This window comes from Catharus ustulatus, chromosome 17, assembly GCF_009819885.2.
Source record: "Catharus ustulatus isolate bCatUst1 chromosome 17, bCatUst1.pri.v2, whole genome shotgun sequence".
NCBI classification, from domain to species: domain Eukaryota; kingdom Metazoa; phylum Chordata; class Aves; order Passeriformes; family Turdidae; genus Catharus; species Catharus ustulatus.
The window spans coordinates 3025016-3045501 of NC_046237.1; positions in this window are offsets into that span (position 1 = coordinate 3025016).

Sequence of the window (20486 nt, forward strand, 5' to 3'; positions counted from 1 at the left end):
AGTTTGAAATAGTCTGGGGCTTGCCAGGGAGCTGAAGGCTCTGCTGGTCCCAGTTCTGAGCCCACGTGAGCAGCACTGCCTTCAGTGGCCTTGCACAATCACACAGGTGGAGGAAATTCTGCTGAGAGTCTCCAGCACTGCAGGAAGGTGGAAGGATGCCAGAAACACATGACACGAAAATCCAGCGTCCCTATCCATGGTTGTGACCCCAAACCAGGATGCACTAAACCCCCTTGAACAGGGAGGCTGCTCAAGCTTGTCCCAAAACCCTCAGCAGCTCTCAGCAGCAATTAGAATAAAAGTGCTGAACCCATGAGCAGGTTGTAAATAGGGAAGGTGGCTAACTACACTGATGCACCACCAACAAAATGAGAAACCACTTCCAAAACTTCACATTTGGAGAGCTTGGAGATTTCCTAGAATTTTCTGAGCTGATGTTCAGGCTCTGTCACCACTGCAGAGCTGCCCTGAGCATCCTGCTGATGGTCCTGGTGCTCCAGACCCACACCTGGCCCTGCTGCACTGGGCAGGCTGAGCTCGGCTCCATTTCACATTCAGGACATCTCAGAACTGGTTGAAAGGAGGACTCGCTAACGCTCCCATCAGATGCTGATGGGCCTTTTTGTGCCAGGAAAACGGATGTGTGCAACAACAGCAAAAGTGCCTGGAAGCGTCCCAAAGCCTGAGTGAAATGGGGGAATGTTGAGTGGCATCAGACAAAAGGAGCAGTGATTTAATCTCCACAGATGGGGAGGAGGGAGCGGTGTCAGGAAAAGCAGGAGGATGAGATTAGCTAGGCAATAAAATGAAAATGAGCAAGAGGTGGAGAGAACTGTGCTGAGATAAGAGGAGGTGGATTACAGGGCTGGCAGATGGAAAGGGAGCAGGCAGCCAAACAGTGAACAAAAAACAGGTAATAAATCTGGGAAAATTGTCATCAACAATGTTAAATACCATTTCCAGCCCATTTTCTCCAAGGAAGGAAGTGGTTCTGGCAGAGGGATGTGCTGTGCCATCCCCTCAGGGTGCAGTGATGCTGCCTCCAGCCCCAGCAAGGTGATTGCCCGGACCCTCCTCCTGCAAGAGCCAGAATCCTTCCTGACACATGGATACAGCAGCCCTTCACACAAAAGGTGAAAGCAATTGCTTCTTTCTGGAGGGCCTGAGCATCCATTTGAGTCAGGCTAATTCAGGAAAGCGACACCTCGTCTCCTTTGCTGCTGAAAGGAGGATTTCCTCCAGCCTGGCTGCAGCACATTAGCTGGGTATCTCAGTTCCGGGTGATAAGGCAGCTTTTATCAAGAGACTTTCATTAATGCAGTTTAACTGGCAATAGACAATTGATAACAAGCAGACATTTGACCACAATTTAAGTCATTAAGTCCTTGACCACCATGTTTTTGGAAGATAATCTCTAGAATATCTTAATCTGTGTCATTTTAGCAAAGCTTTTTAAATCTGTGAATCCCCCAGCCTTCCATTACCCACGGCAGGTCAGCGCCTGCTGGCAGCACATCTATCTCAAGAGGTCACTTAAAATCATTTATTTGTTATTATGCTTAAAATCTGGGAGGGGAAATTAATGGGCAAAGAGAAGTAATTACCTTGTGAGGCTGAGATCTCTTCAGGGCAGGGACAGCTTTTTGTTCTGGCCAGTGCAGTGCCTGGCCCGACAGGGTTTGGGCAAAAGAGCAGCAGTGGTGGCTCGTGTGTCATTGCAAACATCTGTGTGGAGTAATAAATACTTGTTTGGAGCTGAAAATTTCCCACCCAAATGTGGGACAAGGTGACATTAACCCTGTCCCTGCCCCTTCTTTATTCCCAAGTGGGTACTTCTTCCCCCTCTGCCCCTTTGGCTCATTTAATGTCTCCCCAGCTTCCAGCACAGCCAGGAGAGGACACAAACAGATCACAGGGTCTGGGGAGTGGGATGAGGTCAGGGGAAAACAGAGAGAGCCTAGGTGAGAAGTTCTTCATCCCAGAGCCTTGTGGAAAATCCTGTTTGTTCCTATCAGGGATAAGAAACATTTCTGCCACACTGAAATGAGTGCATTTCAGAGCTTTATTTCCCTAGGAAAGCACTGTGGTCAGGCAGTTCTTGGACAGACTGTGGGAGTTAAGTGCAGGAAATTCAATACTCTGTTACACACCAGGGGTCAGGCTAAGGGTCCCTTCAGATCTAAACCATAAATTTTGCAAACCATTACCAAAAAAGCCCCTCCAAAACTTCTTCCAGTCTTCCACTCAGCTACTAGAAAGCTTCTCAATAACAAGATCTGATTGCCAAATGTTAACAAAGAGGCCAAAACCATCAGGATCCACGTCTGACTCCAGTTTTCAGCTGCAGCCTGAGGGCATGGAGCTCCCAGCTCCACAGGCAATTTCTCCTCATCTGACCCCAGAAGCTGCTGTGTCTCACAGGCTGTTCCAGGCTGGGATGTGGGACAGCTCATCCTGCTGGAAACCATAACCAAAAGCATCATCTGAACACAAACCCCTGCTGTGCCCTGAGGGGAGGAGCAGCCCCATCCAGCAGAGAGAAATGGGGCTTCTTCAAGGAATGGTTGGGCTGAAGGGGACCCAGGAGGGCTCTGCAGGGAGGTTTTACAGGAGCACCAGGCAAAGAAAGTGCCCAGCACTGACTTGTCCAGCTGGGATATGCCCAAATCCAAAATCCAGCCCAGGAGGCTGCAAATGCTGCATCTGAAATCAGGTCCTGGCAGCAGGTGTCAGGAGGAGCTGATTTCCACCCCAGGATTAGCAGCAGGATATACAGCACATACTCCCTGCAAAAGTGTGATCATATCAAAGCTCCATCTGTACTCAGGCTGGAGCTCAGAGCTATTAATGACTGCTGGGGGAGAACTAACATTTTTATCTTATTACCAGTTAAATAAGCTTCCCACACCTTGAAAACTAATCATTCCCTTTTCCTTAATGAAATGTCCATACATATCTTTTTCTTTCAATGCAGATAATCTATACATAGCTAGGGAGAGGGACAGCTGCACAGATTTTAAAACCCAGAATATTTAAAATGCTGTGTTTATCCTTTATTTTTTAGAGGAGCTCAACTGTTCTCAGCTTGGATGCAACGACACATACTTCCACTCTAGGTATTTTTGGTCAGGAGGAAAAGATAAATAGATAGTGTACTTGAAACGTCACACTTTTAGCTGGCTTTATCTAACTTTGGTCAAGAATTTAAAGCTTTGCACTGAACACCAGCACATTTCAAGCTTCAGCTGTAATTCTCTTCTCCTGACAAGAATTTGCTGCTAGCAGAGCCTGTCTGTGACATGGGAACCAACAGGCTGAAGCTGAAACCAAGGCTGTCAAACTCACTTCACTTATTAGTTATGAAATGGGAAAAACCAGCGAGCAGCGGTGTCACATGGAAACATGAGCACAGCGGTGACACCGCCTTTCAAACGGTGTCAGCACTAAAACTGGGCTATAGATTATTTGGAAAGTAATAAACACCCATCTCGTGATTCTATTCTGGGCTGTGACAAAAAAAAAAAAGGGGAAAAAGAAAACCCTAAACCATCAAAACAAAACCAGAAGCTGACAGCCCCGAGCAGTTGGCACCAAGTGTGAGGGCAGTGCTGGGCTGGGAGTGGGGACCCTGCTGGCTGGGGACAGGCTGATTTACACGGGGACAGGCTGATTTACACTGGGACAGGCTGATTTACACGGGGACAGGCTGATTTACCAGGGGACAGCTGCTGCAGCCCCCCCAGCTGCAGGGACAGGGGCTGCTCCCATCCCCAGAGCACGCAGCAGCTTCGAGCTGCCTTTTCCCTTCCTTATTTTTTTTTAATTTTCAGGCCAATATGCAGTGCCAGGCTGCCCTGCTGGTCTGCCCTCACAGCTCAGAGATGGTTTCACAAAAAGTTGAGCTGCTGCTGTCCCAGCAGACATCCATCCTCAGGATAACAGGACTGCCCTGAGCCTCCCACCCCTGGGTCACTTCAGACGCTCGGAATGACTTTTCCTAATCTTCAGCACGTCAAACCTTATTAGTTGATTTTATTAAATCTCTCTCCAAACATCTCTGAAGTAACACTTGGTGTTTGCTGTGTCCCAAAATAGCCACTCAGCCTGAGCTTTTGGCAGCCAGCACAGAGGCTGGATGGGACCCTGGGGAGTCGGGCTAAGAAGGAAAGTCTCACCCAACCTCCTTGTCCTTTTGACTTGCTCAGCCTCTTCCCAGCCCCCAAAGCTCCTTTACCTTAGGAACTCTGCAAGCACAGCTGCTTCCCCAGCTGCCCCGAGCTCCAAGATGGGCCCAGGACAAAATCCTGCTTGCAAACAACTCCAGCTGTAGATCTGCACTGGTGGTGCAGCTGCAGGAGCCTTCCACCAGCATCATCACTCTTCCTGTTACAACAGGCTTTTATTCCTGCTGCCTGAGAGGTGAGATATCCATGAGGCAGGGGTACAAAGCCCCTGCCACTGTTAATTATTAAAAGCATTTATCACTGAATCTCCAGCCATGGGTGGGTGGCAAATCTTGGGTGAGCCATAAAATTACCATGGGAGGACTTTTAAGGGGGAAGAGTTGGAGGAAATCATAGAACATTTAAAGTGTAATATGAATTCATATCAGTGACTGTTTTGACACAGCTTTAACCTCTGGCTGCAGGGGTTTGCAATTTAAAAGACATCTGGTAACGGACGACTTTGCAAGGTAGAGCATTTAAAAAGACATCTGGTAACTGATGATTTTTCAAAGCCAGAAGTCCATTACATACATTCAAATGAGCTTGAAAAAAAAAGCACAGGCACATCTGGTGTGATGAACAAGAGCTCGGAAAAATCCCCATTCTCTGTTGCAGATTTCTGGTTAAAAGCTGCACAGACCTGAGCCCAGGGGCTGGAGGGACAGGATGGGCTGAGCAGTCTGGAGCTGGAATTTTGGCACAGCAGGTCTAGATTTGGTCCTCACAGAGCCAGGTCAGCAGGCTTGGCCACCTCTCCTCATCCTGAATATCACCTTTCTTCCCCCACTCATAAAATAATTTACATCTTTCCCATAGAAAAAAAAAAAAAAGTCAGATTCAGCCCTGAATCAAAAGATCCTCGTTGGGCCCTGGATGTGTTGAAAGCATGGGTCACACACCAGAGCTGGAGCACAGAAAACCTGGCTGTGTAAGTACCAGGGAATTCTGCCAAAAAGACCAGGGATTTTGTCTGTAGTCAGCCCTTGGAGAATGCTTTCTTTGACCAAAAATAAAAAACAAAACTAAAAAAACAAAACTGTATAGAAAAACTCCATCTCTTGCAAGCTTATGAAAGCATGGCCACGTGCCACTGAGGCTAATGGGCTCCCCATCATAATTCAAATGGCAGGAACAGACTCTAAGAAGTTCCTCAGTCTCTCTTCTCTTTTTTTTTTTTTTGGGAGGGGGGGGATTTTTTATTTATTTTGTTTTTTGGGGGTTTTTTTGGTCTTTTGTTTGCTTGTTTGGTGGTTTTTTTGTGTGTTTTTTTGGTTTTTGGGTTTTTTTTTTTTTTTTAAATAAAGCCATTAGACCCTTGAAAAAGCAGTCATTACAAACTATGGAGAGAGTTTTCCAAACAGCTGCTGAGGGTGCTGAGTAGCTACCCCACAGAACCAGCAGGAGGGTTTTCCACAGAGAAACCTTCCATGTTCTCCCCTGCACAGAAGGAAACACTGAGAAGGAAGAACTCTGCCTTTGGAAAGAGAAAAAGTTCTGTTGCAGTCTCAGCTGAGCAAGGTGTGAGCTCCACCTTCCTCCCCAAAGGGGATAAAATAAAGATGCCACTTCCCTCAAACCTGAGCAGAAGTTTTGCACATCCCACCTCGCCCACGCTGGCAGAGGTGCCCCAGGACCAGCTGCTCCCCAGAGCTGCTCTGAGCACTCTGGACTACAAAAGTAACCTCAGATTTCCCTCCTTCACAGGGAAAAACCTCTCTGGCTGAAAATCCCCTTTCCTTCTCACAGCCCATTCCATCACCTGCCCAAAAACTTCACCAACATCAAGGCACTGGGAGTTCTCTCCTGAGCAGGCTTTGCCAGGAGAATGACCTGAAGTCCACTCACCAGGATCTGTTTTCCAGCTCCATTTAATGGGAATTCTCTGTCTCGAGTAAGGGGAGGCTCAGCCCTGGGTTTCTCATCCATCACTGTTCTCCAGGGCTCATCCTATCTGGAGATTTTCCTTAAGTCAGGCTGGTTTAATTCCAACAAGTTTCCAATTTTAATTCCAACAAGGAATGAGCTTCCTGTGCTTCCATCACCCCTCTTATCACTCCCTGCCTTAAACAAGTTTGGCCTGCTGATTGATTTGGACTTTGGGCAGCGTTAAAACACTTGTTCTGGCAGAGGAGGTCAGTTTTCTGTGTGTGTAATGGGGCAGTTAGTGCTACACTGCTTTTAAATCATGTGTATTCCCAGCTGTGAGGACAGGGAAAGAAACAAAGATCACCAGAGGTTGCTCCCTGACATCAGGCTGGGACCAGAGTTTCAGCCTCCAGCTCCTGCCCCATGGTTACTTCTGGCTGCACACTTTGCAAAAAAAGAGAAACCTTTTAAATAGTACAGAAAAAGGTGCTATCTCTATCTTCCTCTCCTCTCCATCACCCCTCCTGACTTCCAGGCAAAATCCCTGAAAATGCCTCCTGCAAAGGATTGTTGTGTCACTGCTGACCTTGGGCAGAGGTTTTTAATAACCAACAATGACAAACAAAACCTCAGGAGTAAAACGTTTCCATGGCATGTAAAATTGACTTGGAAGGGAAGATATTTTGTCCAAACACATAAATATTCCTCAAGTTGTCACAGGCCAGGGTTTGTAACATCACGCTATATGTCAGATTGGAAAGGGGAAAAAACCCAACTGGAAATGGATTACAAAGAGCAAGTTGAAAGAAATGCAAAAACCAACCACAAGGGGAAAACCACACTGGAGCAAACCCAAATCTTTTCATCACTGTAGAAGCATTTTATGTTAACGTGAAGAGAAATTTATTCTTTTATTAATGCAGGATTTTTTTTTTCTCTGCCATCTCTGCAGGACTCAACATAGACAAATAAAAGCCCTGTCAGTGACTTCATTGCTCTCAGTTTTATAGAAAGGGGTTGGACACACACTAATGGGCACTTCTTTGTGGAAAACAGGAGTTAATAATGGGCATTTTTCCCCCTGCTTGCAGAAGAATGTGGGTGAATTTAACAGATTTTATAATGTTTGCTTATTTACAGTTATGCTTGTAAAAATTACAAAAGGAAATCTTAGTTGTAAGAGGGAAATTTATAGAAAAGCCTAAGCACTGAGAAAGTTTTTCTTCAGAGGGTTGTCCTCACAAGCCTCCCCCGTGTTGGGCACTGCTGTGAGAGCTCATGGATGTGATCTGACATTACTGGGACATACCCAGGGGACAAACCCTCCACAGGGACATATCCAGGGGACAAACCCTCCACAGGGACATACCCAGGGGACAAACCCTCCACAGGGACACACCCAGGGGACAAACCCTTCACAGGGACATACCCAGGGGACAAACCCTCCACAGGGACATATCCAGGGCACAAACCCTTCACAGCATCACTTCTTCACTTCTAAGGATGCTGTGGCCACCACTTCAGTAGATGTGTTGATGCATCCTCTCTCTTAGCCTATAGACTGATTTTTAGGTGCAATAAATTCCAGTCCAAGTGCATGGAAATCTGGAATATGCTCATCACAGCACTCCAGAAGTACAACCCTGGGGCTAATTTCCTAATTACCAATTTCCTGTATTGCCCCAAAGCTCTGCAACTGCCACATTCCTTCACTTCCTGCCTGCTCTAGGGAAGAGTCTGGTGTTACTTACCCAAAACATCATTTCAGGTCTGAGGTTCAGGGTGCACCAGGGGGTCACAGCACTCAGGGTACCACAAAGCACTTCCAGGAAGGACACAGCCCTGCTGGCTGCATGGAACACGAGGGGAGGGAGGCAGGAGAGCAAGAACATCACTTTTCAGAGCTCATCATTCAACACTCACACACAGAAAATCCCCTGGAGCCCTGCAAGGGCCTGAACATCCGCCAGCAGGGAGAGGAGAAAACAAACAATACTTTTTAAATTTAATTTTTAAAACAAGCACACGAATATGAGTGCCCATAAATTAGACATAGCAACATTCTGTCCTTCCCAACCCACTCACGTTTGAAAAGTTAAATAAAGCAAGTTATCTTGTAAAATATTAATTAAAGTAAGCTTTATATTGGGTCCCATGAATCACTGTGTGTTTAATATTTGCAGGGTCACCATGGTGAGGAGCTGCACCTAACGACAGTGCTTTAGTTATAAAGATCATTGCTACTGGCTTCCCAAACTATAAACCTGTCAGCTGGACTAGGACAGCTCAGAGAACATAAAATGAGGCTTCAAAATCAGCATCACTGTCTGAAGTTAATCCATGGCTCATGCCAGCTGCAAAAGTTTAGGTTACAAACACTGGAATATCTTCAACAGGGAAGTATTGACTGCTAAACACACATGGACTGAGATAAAATCAAAGGGAAGATGGGGCCTTTCACTGAAACCCGAGCCAATGAATTAATGGGATAGAATATGAAGTGTGAAAGCTTTAATGATCACAGGAACAAGAAAAGAAAGTCATTTAAAAGCTCACTACTGTGCCCTCTCCAGAGATTTGATACAGCCCAGTTCAGGGCTCTGGGTCACTGGGGAAAGTCTCACAGATTGAATTTCTTGGGAGGAGCTCTGCAGAATGTGCTCCTACATCCCCACAGGTCCAGAGGCTGCTTACAAATATTCAGTGCCCTATGAAAAGTTGTTCTCATGCCTAGAAAAATGTAATAATAATTGTAATTTTAGTAAATTTAGATCCAAGTAGAAGGTAGGGGTAGGTTCCCAAATGTGACATGACCCACTCACACAGTCTGTGCCAAAGCATTTTGCACCAGGTGCCTCATGTGGCCACTCAGATACTATTTCTATGTTAAATCAGTCATAAAGAGAACAATTCAGAATGGTGGAGCACAACATCTGGATCAGACACTGCCAAGGCTGCTGTTTTATCAGGCTGGCTCTCCGGGCTGCCTTTGGGGGATGTTTTTGGTCCCTTCCCATGCTCTGTGACGGGATCCAGCCATTCCCTGGCACTCTGTGCCTGCCCAGAACCACATGGCAAAGCAAACCTCATCCCTCCTCCTCCCCTGCTCCCAGCCCGCTGATTATCTCAGATCAGTGTTTTGGATGACCGAATAAACAGGATTATGCTCTCCCAGTGCCTGTTAAGTCACAACTGTATGGCGATCCTGTTAGTGGATGGCAGGGCTGTGGGTATAGCCAAGCAGGAGATTAGCTTTTGCTTGCTCTGTGGAGCTGAAAACAGCACCGGGAAATTTTTAATCTCCATGAAGGGGACACTAGAGCTCACAGAAAGAAAATCAAATTCATCTTTATTATCCTTCACAATCAGCTGCCTCGCTAAAAAAAAAAAAAAAAAATTAAAAAAAAAGTCATACCCTCCTTTCAGTGATATAGCAGCGGATTTGGGGTGCCAATGACAAGCATCTTACATGCACAGCCTTTTTTCTTTTTTCATCCCAACTGATCCCAGGATGCTTTACAAGTGCTGCATGCAAATGGCACGTGGGATTAGCAGCACTTTGCAGTGGTGTGCCTCTGTTCCCGCTGAGGTTAGAGGGAATAGAAGTGGGACTTGCTGCTGAGTAAAATGTGAACCAGGCTGGAAAAGAGCCAGGACACTGAGATCAAGACTTGCATTCATTTGGAAGCTGCTGGCACAATGGTCTTATTGATCTGGACTTGGGGTTTACGTCTTGTCCAAAACAATGTGGCAACCTACAGTGGGGTATGAAATGATTCTATTTTAAACCTGTTGGTAATTCATCATTATTTATTTTTCAAAGATAAAAATATTGAAAGAAGAAGCAACAGGAGAAATACCCATATCTAAATTAAAATCTTCTTACGTAAACTATCCAGATTTTAACACAGCAGCATGCAAGCAAAGCCAGCCAGCTCCCAACCCTCTCATATACATGCACACAGAAAAATAAATTCCTTCAAAAGAAACTTTGAAGAGCATAATTAAGCATGAAAGTTACCATATATTAAATTATACATCTAGTAAAAAAGAGTCATTAGCCCCACAAATGGGCTGTTAATGATTTCAGGTTTGCCTAAGGCCACGAGCTAATAAACCAGTGATTAACCAGCGTTAGTGAGCTGCTGCTGCTGCTGCTGGAAGCTGCAGCCCGGTGTCACAGCACTAGCTCAGAGTTTGGGAACTGCAGAAAAACCAAAAGCAAAAGGAAAAACACTCTGGATCTGGGCCAGAGAGCTGCAGTTTCAGAGCCTGCTCTGAGGCACCCTGAGCTGCATCTCCCATCCAGATTCCTCACTGGGAATTCCATCCACTGGGAGGGCACAACCTGGGACTTCCCAGCTGCAGGTGGGGAGCCCCTTCCAAGGGAAATTCTCCATGATGTCCCAGCACAGACCATGCCCAGGAGAGGCTCCCTGTCACTGAAACACCTCCCTGCTGCTGCTCACCTTCACCTCTCTCCTCTGAGCCCACACTGGGGTGACCCTGGCAGTGATTTACAGGGAAACAACCCCACATGGCAGCTTCCTGCAGACATTTCTTAGGAACTGGTAATAAAAACAATAAAAAAAAACCCAGTCCATTTGGTCAGCCAGCTCTCCCCACAGCACCTGTACTGACTTTCCTCCTCACAGTTTGAAGAGCTGGGGATGTGGGAACCAAAACCTGCACAGAATTGTCCTTTCCAAGGCTGGGAGCAGCAGGAGCAGGGAGGGTGGTGCCCACTCCCTGTGGTCAGGATGGCACACGAGGTGTTACTTGAACAGAGCAATTGCTTTGAAATTAGGAGCTCCACACAAGCAAGGGGACATCTATCTACAAAATTTCAGACAAATAAAACACTTTTTCACCAGCACACAGTGCACTGGGTGGCATTACCAGTCCAAAGAAGTAAATAAGTGAAACACTTTTCAAAGGATGGAATCACTGAGCAGTTTGAAGCAGAGAAAGAAGCACTGTCCATAAATTGAAGAAAGAAGTTCTTCATCCTCAGCAGCTCCAAGCCCCTCTGTTTGGAGTTACTGTGGGCAAGGCACCACCTGCACGAGCTCCCCAAACTTTGCAGGAGGAAATGCCCATCCATGCACACAACTCACAGAATATCCCAGACCTGGGGATTTGGATCTGTGGGGGCTGAGCCAGCCTGGGCTGCTGGTGCAGAATTCCCTTCAGCCATGGGGAGGTCAGGGATGCTCCAGGAGCCCAGCACATGCTTTGCTGTTTCTGAACCCAGCACCCTCCAGGATGATCTAAAAGCGAAATAAGAGATTTTTTTGATTTAAGGAAGCCTTTCCTCAAGTATTTTTAAATGCTTTTAATGAACTAGCTATCATTTTTTTAATAAAAAGAGAAAATGTTTTCCTCCTTAAGTGTTCTTGCAATTAAGGTCCAAGATTCATCCCTCCACACAAGAAATAAAGAAATAATCTGGTTCCTGTTTCAATAGAGACCACGGCAAAAACTCCCACTGGCTGCAGTTCCAACAGAGCAAGGCCCATGTACAAACTTTGGATATAAGATTTTCAGAAACTATTTACCAAATACTGCCAAGAGTTCACAAATATCTTCTCATTTTCTCCTTTCCTTTCAGTGATATTTACAGCACAACCTCAGACATGTCGTTGAATTGGATTTTTGAACTCTACAATGCTATGTTGTGTAAGTCATACACATTTACCTGATTTTTCATATACATGCTGCATTTTTTCCCTTATTATTCATACAGAAAGAATATAGATGGATTTCAGCAGCAATTGCATTGACTTCAGATTAAATATAGCCGTTATTGACTTTCACTGAAGTTCAAACACTTCTGAAAATAAACATTTTGGCACCACTAAGGAACACACTGAGCATCTCCTTCAGTTACAAGCCCTCAAAATAAAAAATACTTACAAAGTTCTTACATTTATCTCTAAGAATTTGATCTGAGATCTTATTTAACTCTCCTTGTAAATATTCAGGGCTGGTCCAGCTCTTGCTGAAGTCAGAAGATTTTCAGTGCAGTTTTCATGAGCATCACAGTGCACAGCTGGACAAGGCAGTAATTAAACTTCAGAAATTAATTATTCTTTTTAACAGCCTCACCTTTCCATGCAGGGTTGTACAACTGAGGTCATTTACAGAGCACCTCCACCAGACCTGAGCTCTAAAGTCAGCACACACAGCCCTGCCCTTCAGCCACAGTCCTCAATATTTAAAATTACCTTTCCAAATTTGTTTTGGTTTTAATATCTTAAAAAGTCTTTCCCACTGAAGTGGGTAGATTTTGCAGTGAACTCCAGCACTTAACCCTGAAGCATTTTTCTATTTCAAGATTAGAGCACGGGTTTCAAAGTTTGTCCTGAACAACAAATATCTGCATGAAGTTATGGTGGCGTTGCACTGAGACTCAGAGTCATCCTGGAATAGAAAACAATCCAAGCAACAACATTTGGCTGTGGGTAGAAACTTTCCCAGAAGTGCAGGAATTGCCTCCTTCCTGTTAAAGGCCCAAGTAATTCTGTCTGGGCTCCTGAGCATGGCTCCTGAGGACAAAATGCTGTAAAATGTGTCAAAATTAAATATTCCATCATGAATCTTTTATATTACACCTTTCCCAATTATTTCAGTTCTAAAGATGAAGGGGGATAGGACTGAAACAGTTTTACCTTCTGTACAAGCAGACTTTGTGAAGCCCCAGCATTTACCTTCACAACAGATTTGCAGATTATTACAACAGATTATTTCTTATTGAAACCAGTTTGGTTTGCCATGAAAAAAAAGTTCAGCTGGAGTTTTTTATTACCACAGCTGACCACAAGATGGAAATCCTTTTCCATAAGATGTCTCCTGATTAGGAAAAGTACTAATGAGACAAAAAAACACAACAACCTCTTTCCAGGAAAATGTTTTAGAGAAAGCAAAGGAGGATTCTCATCCCATCAGCAACCTGTTTTGGAGGCTGCATCGATTTTAATTTAATTTAATTTTAATTTGATCAAACCCAAGCCTTTTCCTGGGAAGTTTTTCCTTTCCTGGGAAGGGCAGAAATGGTTCTGATGGAAACCCCTCTGCAGTCACTGTGCCAGCAGCTCAGACACAGCAGGCACAGGAAAGCACCATGGAAGTGCTCAGTGTCACATTTGGAAATGTGAAGGATAAAGTAAACTCTCCCCTCATACCATCACAGGTTATTTTTAGATTAAAAAAACCCTCTGAGGAACAGCTCCAGCCACCTAAAGCCTGGCATGGCAGAACTCAGGGAGCTCAGCAGGGTTTTATCCAGCCAAAACCCCTGGATCTGAGTTCTAAATGTCATTTATTTTTGTGATTGCACTGGGATGGCACCACAAACAGAGCTGAGAGGCCATTCCTGTCCCCAGGGGCAGGGTAGGGGAGGGGACAGAGGGGGAGAGGTGTCCCTGTCCCACCCCAAAGCTCAGGAGGGAGGTGACACTGCAGGGACCCCCCTGTGCATCCAACCAGGCTCACTCAGGGCTTTAGAACAAACCATCAGCAGCCAAGAGATGAAAGAGGAGCTCCCATGATCTCCATTATCTGATCGTGTTTTCCACTCTAAATCTAATTGAGGCAGCAGGCAGGGAGCTGCACTCGGAGACAGACGAGGCATTTGCATCTGTTTTGCTGATTACAGGAGTTGCACATTTTACTTTAAACATCAATGGGTTGCAACTGCTATTCAAATGATATGGAAATTGCTACTTTATACTGAAATGTCCCTTAAGCAACAAAGCTAAAGATTAGCACAGAAGCTTTGGTTTTTATCTTTTCACTTATTTTCTTTTTAATAAAACACCGTGGTGGCGGTGGAAAACTCTTTGATGGCTCAGGAACAGCACCTGTACCTTTGAACATCTTATTCATACCAAGCTGCAGAATATTTGAAGCCTTTTGTGCAACTGTTATGACAACAATTTCCAACTAAAATACCATTCTTTATCTGACACACTGAATTAACTTTATTTTCACATGACTTCTTCCCCAGAAAAATACACAAACCCAGGCTATATGGATAATAGTTCAGGGTAATGAAGGTACCACCACCAATTTATGATTATTTTCAGATTCAGATGAAGCTTATCAGCTGGATACATTCATGGAACCTATCTTGTTCCCACACACTCAATAAATATTTCTCATATGGTCAAACTCACTCAAGATTGAATCCTATCTGATTCTAGCAGTATTTATTAGAGTCACTGCATGTAAGAATCAGACCACAGCGGGAGTTTTTCCCACTGAAGCTCTCATAGGTAAAATCAGTTGCATTCCAACAGTTTTCAGGGTTGGTCGTTTAATCCCTGCCCAGCTCTGCACCTTTTTGTGCAATCCTAAAGCAGTGAATTTTAATGGTAAACTTCACTCTGGGCAGAAGAGGTAAGGGATGCATAAAGACACATTATTAGACCACGCCAAATCAATTTCTTTTACAGAACACTGATTCAAAACACTTCACAGATTTTGAAAGTTAGTGCAAGTTTTTGATAAGGCAGAGAATCATGAGCAAATGGGTGACCTTAGGGAGACCTGCCAAAAAAGGGTTTCAAGGGGAGCATCACCCTTGTCCCCTCTCAGCAGAACTATCCTGAATATGAAGAAAAAGGTAAAAGCACATAATAAACAAAATTATTTTTTAAAAAACTCAATGAAGACACATCGACAGAATTAATTTGTAAAGCAGTCTGTCTGCCTAAAGAGGCTGACTGACATTTCTATTCTGATGTCAAGGATCTGGGGCTTTGGGGTGCTGAAAGGTGGGAAATTATCAACTCTTGACTGAATCACATACATTGCTATTCTTGACTTTATTTTAGGAAGTAAAACACTGAACTCAAACTGTGGGATTTATGTCCCATAAGCATCTAGCACAGATCTGGTGAGAAACTTTCCATTCTTCATGAGCAGGCTCAGAAGAGAGATGCAAACAGAATGAGCAAACACAGCAACTCCTTTCTTCCAGGAACAAGTTTCAGAGCATCACCCCAACAGACAGCACTGCCCAAGCTCTTACACACGTGCCCCTGCAATCCCACTACCTTTAGTGTTTTTTTTTCTCACAGTTGTAAAATAATAGCATTGTTTCCAACCATTCATCACTCCAAACCCATCACAACATATCCACACAGCAGCTCTGATAACCACACTGCACTTTTGGTTTTGTTAGTGCCATTATGAACAGCTATGAATATTTATGTCTCCATTTCCATGACGTGCCCCCCAGTTTGCACAGGGCACAGGTTGTTTCAGCAGCTGAAACATTTCATTAGCATCTGACAGCTGCTCAAAGAGCTTGTTGGGAACAAATAGGTGGTGCAGGGCATTGTGGAGGTGATCACAGCATCCTTAGGGGCTGCACCTTCCTTGGCAGCTGCACAAGGAGGGCTCTCGGTGCACTGCTCAGACCTGCCTGGTGCAGGGGAGATTTACAGTAATTTCACCATTATAAGCTGCAGCATTTTGACTAAAATTTTGGTCCGAACCCAAAGAGCAGCTTATAATCAGGTGTGGCTTATATATGGACAGAGAAGGAAAAGTTGCTGTTTTAGTTTGGAGGACAGGTGTCTGCTGAGAAAGGCAGGAGCTTCTCTTTGAAATGGAGAATGTAAACCCCCTCCCTCCAAATTATTATAATTTTGAAATCAAGGGGTTTTCAGGCAAAGATATGGGAATTAGGAATAACAGTTCTTTACTAGGGAAATTAAAATAGAAATACAGTACTACAAAGAACAAACCCCAAACCCTGACACAGTCAGAGTACAGCCTGACACCCGTCAGGCAGGGTGTTGGCAGCAGTCCCATCCCATGGTGGCTGCATCCTCCTGCAGTGACAGATGTGGCTCAGCTGGAGCAGTGCTCCTGTACAAGGTGCAGTTTCCCTCTAAAGCTCCAGTGGGGATGTGGAGAAATCCGGTTTTCCTCTGGAGTCCAGTGGAGAAAGGGGCTCCCTTAGTGTCCCAAAACCTCTGTTTTTATCTTGGTAAGAAATGTTGGGCTCTTCCCCCTGGCTGGAGCAACTCCCAATGGGATGCAGTAATTTTATCAGTCCCACAGTGGGACTCAATGGCCATGAGCAGAAAATGACTGGCTGGAGGAAGGATGGGCTGTGAAAAGATAAAGAACAATGCCCTGCCTGGTTTCAATGGATGGCCCATTAGCAGAATATCTGCCGTTGAGATAAGGATCACTGCCTCCATCCTCAAGAGATGGTGATAGAACAGATACCTTTTATCACACCCTGTATTGTAATGTGCAACTTATAATCGTGAAATTACTGTAATTATCACCACCACAAAATGGGCAGGTTGTGGAAGGCAAAATCCTGACAGGAACAGAGAGTGGGCAAGCACAGGGCACGGCTCACAGCAATTACCCTCCAAACTGGGCACACAGCAGCAGGCACTGCCACCCATCAGCAGCTCCACACACAGCAAATGCTCCAGTGGAACTCGAAAACAAGGCAGCAGAATACTGTTCACTTGGGATGGGGTGAGGGGAATGTGGGGTCAGGGAGGAAATTGGGATTTTCACAGGGAAAATCTGGGGGCAGAGAGAAAATACCCAGCACAAAGGGCATGGACAGATACTCAGAGGGGCCAGGGAGGAAAATATTCCTTGGCCTTCGACCTACCAACATCCTCTGCTCCAAGACCTGCTTGGTGGATTTGATTCTCAGGGAGGGAGAGTGGGATGAGCCAACAAATTCTAATTGTGCTCAGAGAAGAGGGAGATGAACCTCGTGCCCTGGGTGGGCAAGGTCCATGATTTCCCACCCCAACTGGGCAGCCACGGGAAGGTGAACAAATTCCAGCTCACATTTAACCCCTCCAGGTGGAACAAGCTGCACACAGGGCAAGAAGAAGATGCTGCTTGATTTTTGTTCAAGTCATGGCATTTTGCTTTGTCAGAAAGAAAATAAAAGCATGTGTTGGGATGGGCAAATGCAACAGAATAGAGGCACAGCACAAGACAGCCCTTCTGAGATGCTGGAAATGCTTGTCTTCATATCCCACTAATGAACACAATGATTCCACTCAAGGCAATTACATCAGTTATTTAAAAAATAATTATGTAAAAGCAGGAAATGTCAGCATGCACATTACTTCCTTTCAAACCATTTTCTTGGCAACCAACCCATCTGTTCTACCTCAATCTTTCTTCCAAAAGAGAATTAATGTTCATCTTCATCAGCTTAACATTTGAGGAAGTTCTGAAATGACTTTACCTACACAGCATCACCTTCCTCGTGCTGCTGTTGCTTTCACCACATTTGCATTCTCTTTTTTTGCTTCTAACTGTGTGAATAATTACATTGTAAACACACTTATATACCAGTTTTCAATAGGAAAAAAAAAAGGCCATACTCAATAGCAACATAAATTTGGGTTGTAAATTGCCCCACAGCACAGTGGCTTTATAAACAATGCTGTCCATGTACAGCTCCACTGCCTTTGATGCCCAGCCAGAATCAGATCTTTTCAACATTTTCTTATTAAGGATAAATTACAAAACAAACCAAGCGTGCTGGAGTGAGAGGGCCTTGATGGGAACAGTGTCCAGGTGCCAAGGTTCCTTTGTTTGATGTTGATAGAGCCTTTCAAACATTTCAGCCTTTCTCTGGAGACGCAGAAAGACTCAGAATCTGCAGTTTTAGTGAAAACATCATTCCTGGATAATGCCCACCTGAGGAGAGACTCACACCCTTTGATTTTGCCTGGGCTCAGAAGAAGGGATGGCACAAGAGGCGATGGAGTGTTGATTGTGTTTTGGGAGCGACTTTCCAGTGCCACATCCCCAGCTGGAAGGAAGAAGATGCCCCTGGGGATAATGCCCTGGTGGATCTAAGGTCAGCCCACGGAGCAGCCACCACCACTGCCTTTGGAGGAACATTTCCAGGTGCTGAGGGAGCCAGGAAAGGGCCAGGAGCTGTGGGAAGGCAGCTGGACTGTGTGGGAGCAGCAGGACAGAGGGAATCCAGCCCTGCTCTCCCAGCACAGCTTTTCCCATGTTCTCTGGACATGTTTACTATTATAAGCACAATCAGGGTGAACCTTTGTGCAAATCACCAGCTCTGAATCTTCTTGGTATTTTATACATCCTTGCTACTATTCTTAATTTCACTTGTATTTTTGGAAATGCACCCCTGGGAACACACCCCACTTTCCTGGAAGCAGATGCACAATTCACAAACCTGGAAGCCCATAAGAACAGCAAACATTTATGTCTAAAACCATCAGTGAAGAACTGACCCCCGTTATCCAGTCCCAGGGCTCACAAAATGCTCATTGCTGCGTGCCTGTGCAATGTATTTTTAAAGCAGGCACTGTTTAAAAGATGCATAATTAATATTAACAAAGACCTGTCGTTCTCAGTGCGAGTGGCTGGAACAAGTGCTGCCTTCTGTCTGCTGTGCAGTGACCTTTTGAGGTATTTTTAGGCACTGTCCTATAAGTAATGTGTCTTGCACAAATTACTTCTGCCCAGATATAAAGCAACATTAACCAGGGGAGGGAGAGGGAAACATGGGAGGGAATTTGTGTTTTCTAAAATTGGGAAAAACAGAAAAGCACCAGGTTTTATAAGAGGATTTTTAAACTGAATTTTACAGGATTGTGGGCCGTGGATAAAGGCATTCAAAATAACTGAAGTGCAGGGTGATTCTCCTGTTTTTGAGTAAAGAAGACTGCAGCAATGAGTTCCTTGCAAGAAAAACAGAATTAACAAAATCAATATATTAATATATTAATATTATATATTAATTATATATAATTATATATAATTAATTAATTATATATTAATATAATATCTATTAATAATATATTTAATTAGAAGTTCTTGTGTCTTCCAGGGAAGACAAAGATAATTTAGGTAACTAGTCAAAATTTTCAATCTTCATAACTTTAAGGTAAAAACTAAAATTAGAAGAAATCTATGTGGAAGAATACTGTTGGAAGTGATTGCTCCCCTACCCACAGGAAAAATCAAACTGCACTATGTTCTGTGGGATATGAGTGGCTCACACAGTTATGTAGCAATATATATCAATAATGGAAAGGTCTAGGAAATTACATGAAGGATTAGGACAATATAAGGTTGAAGAAAACAAAATAAACTATATTTAGCTGCCAACTAAAATAATGGGTTTGTCTGTGTGGTTACCCCACAGACAAAAAACAAATGTACCTCTTGCAATTAGAAAAATCAACTTCAAAGATTAATCCTCAGCATCTGGAGGATGAAACATAATCTAAGTTGGCTTTTTAATTTAATTAGTCAAGATTTATGAAAGAAAAAAAAAAAAAAGGTGAGGGGAGCTGCCTCTGATGCAGAGAAAAAAAACCTGGGTGTGATTGCATAAAGGATCACTCACTTCAGGTGACACTGTCAGACAATTTTCTTCCCTGGTACATCACCTTAGGCTCCTTATGAAGCTCATTTCTGTAAAACTCACCACAGAGGCCCCATGACAACAAATTGGTTTAACTGACACCAAACTATGAGGAAATAAATAAAAAAATTCCCATTAAATCAGATTGAGAGGTGTAGTCTAGCAGCTTTTCATTTAAGACTTGGATAATAAATTCCTCTGGTGAAATGGTGCCACCAGCAGATAATAGTTAGAATTGGGTTTAGTTGTAAAACTTACATGGATACAAATTTCTCTGTGGAGTTATTTCAGCTTCTAAGAGCATATCCTTTAATTTTTTAAAAGTAATATTTTGATAAGAACATGGAAATAAAAATTGGTTCTAAGTGTGATCTATTAGTAGATAAAACTTTGGATTCATAATCCTCAGTGTATGTTCCTCTAGGATTAATAAAGACAGGGAAGTGTTTGGCACTGGGGGCTTTTCCCATGGTAAAAACTGGTGACTTTTCATGCCCAAACAACTGAAAAATATTGGAGCAGTAACAGCAACATTAAACTGTGAGAGCTGGATGACTGGAACCCCTCAGTTTTGTCTGCATGAACACTGACCTGATAAACACTGAATATCTGAGAGGAGTAACTCCTTTTGTCCGAGGAGATCCAGGATTCATCACTTGTGTTGCACAAGGAACATTGAGAGGACTTGTTCCTCCAGCCACTGCAGAGCTGACATTCCCAGCACTACTGTCACCTTTTTACCTACAGCACCTTCATCACATTGAAAATTATCACTTCTCATCCATATTTACTTAGAGGATTTAGGAATATAAAATATATGAAATATAAACAGGGCAATAGGAGAAGCAGATCAGTTCTCAGTAAGATCATTTAACACAGCTATTCTAGATTTACAGATTTGGAGGATATTTGTAGGAAACACACAAATTCTGCAATCCTTCACAGCCACAGCCTCTCCCTGTGCTGCTCTCAGGTTTGTGGAGCAG